The 7,293-nt window shown below is 43.1% G+C and overlaps 1 pseudogene; it reads right to left on the reverse strand.

Annotated features, from left to right (window-relative positions):
• Nucleotides 1-4,874: 4,874 nt before the first annotated feature.
• On the reverse strand, nucleotides 4,875-6,893 carry LOC142426331 (cleavage and polyadenylation specificity factor subunit 3 pseudogene; annotated as a pseudogene).
• Nucleotides 6,894-7,293: the final 400 nt, after the last annotated feature.

A 7,293-nucleotide genomic window follows, 5' to 3' on the forward strand; every position in this document is an offset into this window, starting at 1 on the left:
TTCTTTGGTGCAATTTTTTCTGGCCGTTTTCTCAACAATGCCATTTTTTCTTAAAATTTCTCTTTAGAATAATCACCCCCCCCTCCAATCATCTTGTGAATGTTGATAAATTCTATCAATGTTTTCCCTTTCTAATATCAAGAAATAGTCAACATAACCTTTTTAAAAAATCATTTTTATTGGGGACTCTTACAGCTCATATAACAATCCATATATCAGTTGTGTCAAGCACATTTGTACATAATGTGGCCATCATCTCTTTCCAAACATTTTCTTTCTACTTGAGCCTTTGGTATCAGCTCTTCATTTTTTTCTTCCCTCCCTCACCCTTCATAATTTAGAAATTATTATTTTCATATCTTACACCATCTGCTGTCTCCCTTCACCCATGTTTGTTTCTCACCATGCTGGGTGTGTGTGTGGGGTGGCTATATGTCGATCATTGTTATTGATTCCCCCTTTCTCGCTCCACCTTCCCCTTCCCCTCATGGTATTGCTACTCCCTTTATTGTTATTGAGGAGTTTATCTGTCCAAGATTCCATGTGTTGAGAGCTCTTATCTGTACCAGTGTACATGCTCTGGTCTAGCCGGATTTGTAGGGTAGAACTGGGATCATGATAGTGGGGGGAAGGAAGCATTAAAGAACTAGAGCAATGTTGTATGTTTTGGCGGTGTTATACTGTACCCTGGCTGGCGTCCCTTCTTTGTGACCTTTCTGTGAGGGGATGTTCAGTTGTCTACAGATGGGCTTTGGGTCTCCACTCCACTACCTCTCATTCACATCGATATGATTGTTTGTTTTGGGTCTTCTGATGTCTGATACCTGATCCTGTCGACACCTCATGATCACACTGGCTGGCGTGCTTTTTCCATCTGGGCTTTGTTGCTTCCCTGCTAGATGGCCACTTGTTTTCTTCACACCTTAAGACCCCAGAGGCTGTATCTTTTAATAGCCGGGCCATCAGTTTTCCCTACCACATTTGCTTATGCACCCATTTTGTCTTCAATGATCTTGTTGGGAAGGTGAGCATCACAGAATGCCAGGTTATTAGAACAATGCAATGTTCTTGCATTGAGGGAGGACTTGAGTAGAGACCCCAATATCAGTCTCCTATCTCAATACTTAACATATAAACATATGTACATAGCTCTATGACCCTATTGTTATATATAAACATATTTCCAAAGATATGTGTCTATATTTAGACCTGTATAAATGCCCTTTGCTTCCTAGTACTTTCCTCTATTTCTTTTTACTTTGCTCTTGTCCCACTAACATGTTCGACCTTCATTCAGCTTTCATAATTTCTCGAGGCTGCACTGCATTTGACCAACCCCCAGAAGGCATTCTATGCCCTCTCCACCATTGATTTTAGGTCACTTGTTCCCTTGTCCCTGGGTTTTCAACATAACCTTATGAACCGACTCTCTGATTGAATTTAACTGGTCCAGTAATGTAACCAAGAGGAATTACTGAAACCTAAATGAAGGCTGAACATGATAGTGGGACAAGAGGAAAGTCAAAGGAAATAGAGGAAAGAACTAGGAGGTAAATGGCATATATAGAGTTCTAAATACAGGCATGTACATATGTAAATATATTTATATAGGATGATGGGGAAATAGCTCTATGTGCCCTTATTTATAGGTTTAGTATTAAGGTATTAGTTGGACATTGTACCTCCACTCAATACTCCCTCAATGCAAGAACACTCTGTTCTGTTAAATTGGCATTCCATGATGCTCACCTTTTCCTGGAAAGATTGCTAAAGACAAATGTGTGCATAAGCAAAGATGATGAAGAAAGCTGATGGTGCCCAGCTGTGTTAGTCTGGGTAGACTAGATAAACAAACCCCTGGACTCACATGTGTGTAAGAAAGAGATTTATATATAAGAGCAATTGAATTTGAGAAAACATCCCAGCCCAGTCTAGATCATCATAAATTTGATATTAGCCCATATGTCCAATACCAGTCTATAAAGTCCTCTTTAGACTCACAAAATGTAGAAGATTACAGGCCAATGGGTAGAAAGTCTTTGGATCCAGTGGCATTGGAAGCATCTCAGCACTGGCAGGATTCTCTGCATGGCTTCACCAGCACCCTGGGCTGTATCAGGGTGGGTTCATATGTCTTGTCATCTGCTGTGTCTCCCAGGTTGGGAGCAGAGAGTCTCCCACCTCCAAGGAGGAAATATCAGAATTCCCAGAACCCTTGGGAAGGCTATACCCACACAGAAGCCTCATTGACTATGACCTGATTGACAGGCTAGACTCCACCCCTACACGCTTAATCCTTAAATTGACAGTTATGTAAGTACTACGTTAGTTATCAAAAGATATAGAATCTGGGATCTTAAAGGCTTGAAGGTAAACAAGTGGCCATCTAGCTCAGAAGCAAAGCCCACATGGAAGAAGCACACCAGCCTGTGTGATCACGATGTGTCGAAGGGATTAGGTATCAGGCATCAAAGTACAAAAAAATCATATCATTGTGAATGAGGGGGAGTGCAGATTGGGGACCCAAAGCCCATCTGTAGGCAACTGGACATCCCCTACAGACGGGTCTCGGGGAGGAGACAAGCCAGTCAGGGTACAGTGTAGCAATGATGAAACATACAACTTTCCTCTAGTTCTTAAATGCTTCCTCTCCCCAACTATCATGATCCCAATTCTACCTTACAAATCTGGCAAGACCAGAGCATGTACACTGGTACAGATGGGAATTGGAAACACAGGGAATCTAGGACAAATGATCCCTTTAGGACCAGTGGTGAGAGTGAGGATACTGGGAGCATGGAGGGAAGGTGGGGTAGAAAAGGGGACCCGATTACAGGGATCTACATATGACCTCCTCCCTGGGGGGACGGATAACAGAAAAGGGTGGGGAAGGGAGATGTCACACAGTATAAGATATGGCAAAATAATTATAAATCATGAGGGAGGGGTAAGCAGGGAGGGAGGGGAAAATGTGAGGAGCTGATACCAAGGGCTCAAGTGGAGAGCAAATGTTTTGAGAATGATGACGACAATGGATGTACAAACGTGCTTGACACAATGCATGGATGTATGAATTGTGATAAGAGTTGTAAGAACCCCTAATAAAATGATTAAAAACAAATAATAAGGGAACTAAATAAAACCATTGAAAACACCAAAATCTAATGGGAACATTATCAACAATAGATGGTGATTGTACAATATGATTAATGTAATTAATATTGATTGATAAATTATGGACTTGAAAAATAGTGAATGGGTAAATGAAATACTCATTATGTATATACGCATCCCTTGAAGATAGTATGGGTTCCATTCTAGACCACCACCATGAGGGGAATGTTGCAACAATGTAAGTCACACAATCTTTGGTTTTTTCCAGTGCACATAAAAGTTTGGTTTTCAGTTTACTCTAATGAAAGCCCGACTTGTGAGACTAATGAGAACACATCACAGACATGACGGGAGCACATACTGTTGGAAAAATGGCCCTGGTAGACTTGCTTGGAATGGGTGTGGCAAAAGTGCGTAAAAGAACATGCAAAGTGCAGGAAAGCAAAACACAGTGGAATGAGAGATGCCGTGCACATCCATGTCTTAGGTACCTAGTGCTGCTGTAACAGAAGTGCCACCAGTGGGTAATTTCTCATGATTTAGGAGGTTGGAAATCCAAATTCAAGGAGCCAGCTTTGAGAGAAGGCTGTCTCTCAGTTGGCTCTAGAGAAGGACCGTCCCTGGCTCTCTCAGCGTCTGCTCCTGGGAAGTCTTCGTGGGATCTGACGTGTGTTTCACCTATCTTCACTCCCTGAAGATGTAATTTATTTTATATCTCAAAGAGACTGACTCTACCAAGAAAATGATTAAAATAACAAAAAATGAAGAGACTGACTCAAGATGCAACCTAGTCTTGTAGATTATATCCTGCTTCATTAGTGTAACAAAGAGAACTCATTCCCAAATGGAATCTTCCCCTTCCCCCAATGGAATTTTAACCATAGACCTAGAGGTTAGGATTTACAGCACATTTGGGGGTGGATCAATTCATTCCATAACATTATAATAATTAAAGATTATTTAATACCAGAATATCTTATAAACCTCATTTTGAAAAAAGGAAAATAAAAACAAAAAAACACCTTTTAACCTAAAGTTTAGAAGGTCATAATATTAGGGTGAAGGACAGTGTATCTTACAAGCAGCGTTTCTGATATGCCTGGAGTATTTATGTTTTCAAACCACATAAAGGAGCCCTGGTGACATCCTGATTAATCGCTTTGATGCTCGAATGTTCCAGCCCCCTGCAGGAGAAACGTGGCTGTCCGCCTCCATGAAGAGTTCAACCTTGGCAACCCGAAGGGCAGTTCCAGTCTGTCATGTGGAAGGGGGTCTCTGTGAGTCAGAATTGAGGGGATGGCAGTAAATCTGGTATTACTGTTTTCAAAACAAATTTTTGTTTATAAGTAAATCTTAGAGTAACAAAGAAGAGGCTCCAGGGAGTTTAGCAGACCCTGTGTACATAATAAAGGAGGCCAATGAGAATTAACCAAATGGTGGGGGTGTCGGGTGGGGGGGGCAGTCTTCTTTGTGGGAGTTGCACTCTGCTGAGGAAGGAGCGAGACCGTAATAGCAATAGTGTGTTCAATAAAATTGTTGGCAATCATCACAGGTGATGAAGAGAAAAGCCTTTGGCTGTTTACTCCTTGACATTTCAAAGTATATTCAGTTTCCAATAATAATCCTAGAGTCTGATAACTCCTAGGCCCAGTTATCCTTGTTCTTTTTTTTTTCCAGTAACAGAATTAGAATTGATCATTTAAAGAAGGTTTTCATGTATACAGAGGTACGAGGTTATCAATGAACCAGCATATGAGTTCTCATGCAGCCAGCGCCATCATTTCTCTAAGGGATTCGACATCTTCACTCACTTCTTCACGGTCTGCAGGCTGCGTATCCAAGTCGATGTTTGCTGGCTTCTGTCCACAGTGCCCCTAAGAGGAGAATCATCTTTTCTTCTCACACAGTCTTCTCCAGAAAGGTCCTGAAGCATGATCTCCAACCGTTTGCTATAAACATGCATTTCTCATTTCTTAGAAGTCTTCTGTCCTGCAACTTTCCTTATTTTGGGCTTTGACTGGCATTCTGGTGCCACAGGTGTTACTGGGTCAGCATCCATGGCGTTGGAAGGATTTTCCAGCCATTCTGACACCACCACCCCTGGTTCCTGTATCAGAGTAATATTCTTGAACAGTTTCAGAGCAGGCTTCTTTTGAATTTCGAATTCTTCTACATCACCTGCCAATTTCTGTCGCTGGTACTATGGCAAATGAAAAGGGCCAGCCTGGGGAAAGGCTTGGACTTGTTTTACAGTGCTCATGGCCAAGTCCGTGTAATTGGAGCGATCACAGGGAGAAAGTATGTGATCATGAAAGTTTCTTTTAACAGGAATTCCTGAAACTCATTGGCCCTGTTCTGTTTTTTTTTTTTTTAATCTGCTAAAAAGCCCATGACCTTGTCAAGTGTTTCTCCTCTGAAGTTTAGGGTCATTGCTTCCGTATTCCGAGGATGATGAACCTCCGTCTGAACTTCACCATTATCTTCATATTCTCGATTCAGAGCTGCCTTCCGTCTGGCCATCTCGTTCTGTTCCCTGTGGACTAAAATCACGCGAGGAGGTTTCAAAACACGGATAACTTCACCGGTCTGCTGATAATCTGTGTGGGCAGAGAAAGAACTGTTAACAACAGACAGCTCCTGCCTAGACAGGGTAGTTAGTTCTTCAGGTTCAGCCAGGACATGCTTGGCAAGTGTCCCCTGTACAAGGTAGCCTGCTAGAATGACACCGTTCCTCTTATCAGCACAACAGCTTTCAAACAGCTCTCTGGCCAGGCCAATCTGCATCATACCTGGGGAAGCCATGACCACGCTCAGGCCAAGGTCATCAAAATGATCCACACTCTTGAGATTGCTAATGTGCTTGACCACAAAAGGATGGTTGATATTGATTTGTTTGCGGATTTTGTCATCCGTGGCATTTACATATGTCTGGTCTGCTGTCATACATTTCTTGGCCAAAGATGAGGCAGAGTGTATTGGAATATCATGCGGTTCGGGGTGATCCTGCCAGTATTCATCTAAAATCAAGAGGCGCTCCCGAGTCCTTCCAAGAGCACAGGCAGGAATGAGACCTCTGCGTCCTCTATTCACAATATCATGGACAGCGATAGAGAACCTTGCTTCTCACTCTTCATGTTTCTCAGGAACATGGGTCCCTAAGTAAATTCCATGATATGAACATCAGGCTTTATCTTAGGGATTACAGCTGCCATTAGGTGTCTATCCTCTTGTCTTGAGAAGTCGCCTATGTACAAAAGCTTGATGCCTGGAATGTCAGTCATGAACATGGCGGTTCCTAGGACATGGCCTTACCTGCATGGTAACACCAGAACTTGATTCCCGCAACTTCCTAAACTTCCTGAAAGTTGATCGTTTCAATTTTGTCCATGCTTTCCTCCAAATCGGTCTCAGTATACAGCATGTCGTCTGCTGAGGTATTACTCACGTTGACATAATCCGAAAGAAACCATCTGTAAATAGCTGTTGTTCAATGAGTCGTACCTGTCCTTCCTTTGAAACTTGTCTTCTGCAGAAACCAGGGCAAAGCTCCACAGTGATCCAAGTGGATATGAGTAATTAAAAGGAGGTCAATCTCAGCTGGGTCTATTAAATCAGTAGAAGGCAGAGCATCCTTTCCTTCCAGGCCAGGGTGGATCCCGCAGTCCAGCATCATTGTTCTTCCTTTGAATTCCAGACTAGTACATGATCTCCCCACTTCTTGCCCAGCTCCAAGGGGCCGGATCAGCAGCTGGTCACTCCTCGGCAGGAACAGCAGACATCTCGAAAGCCTGAGCCACAGGTCGCCGGAGCCTCTCAGAATCGGTCCCATAGCCACCAGTCAGCCAAAGAAAGACCTTCAGCCACCGAGCACACAACTGCTCTATCCTTGTTCTGATGAAACCTCCAAACGAAACAAAATCCGTCAGCAGCAAGGTGATTCCAACTCACAGTGACCCTGGTGTCCGACGGCAACTGTTCCGCAGGGTTTTCTTTGCTGTGATCTTTGAGGAGGCAAATTGTCAGACCTTTCTGCTTCAGCCCCACTGGGTGTAACGAAGCCACCAGTGTTTAGATCATCAGCTAATCCACAAACCACTTGCACAACCCGAAAACCCCCAGTGCCAGGAGACTGATTCCACATCGCAGTGACCCTACAGTCCACAGTAGAGCTGCTTCATT

This window comes from Tenrec ecaudatus, chromosome 14, assembly GCF_050624435.1.
Source record: "Tenrec ecaudatus isolate mTenEca1 chromosome 14, mTenEca1.hap1, whole genome shotgun sequence".
NCBI lineage: Eukaryota > Metazoa > Chordata > Mammalia > Afrosoricida > Tenrecidae > Tenrec > Tenrec ecaudatus.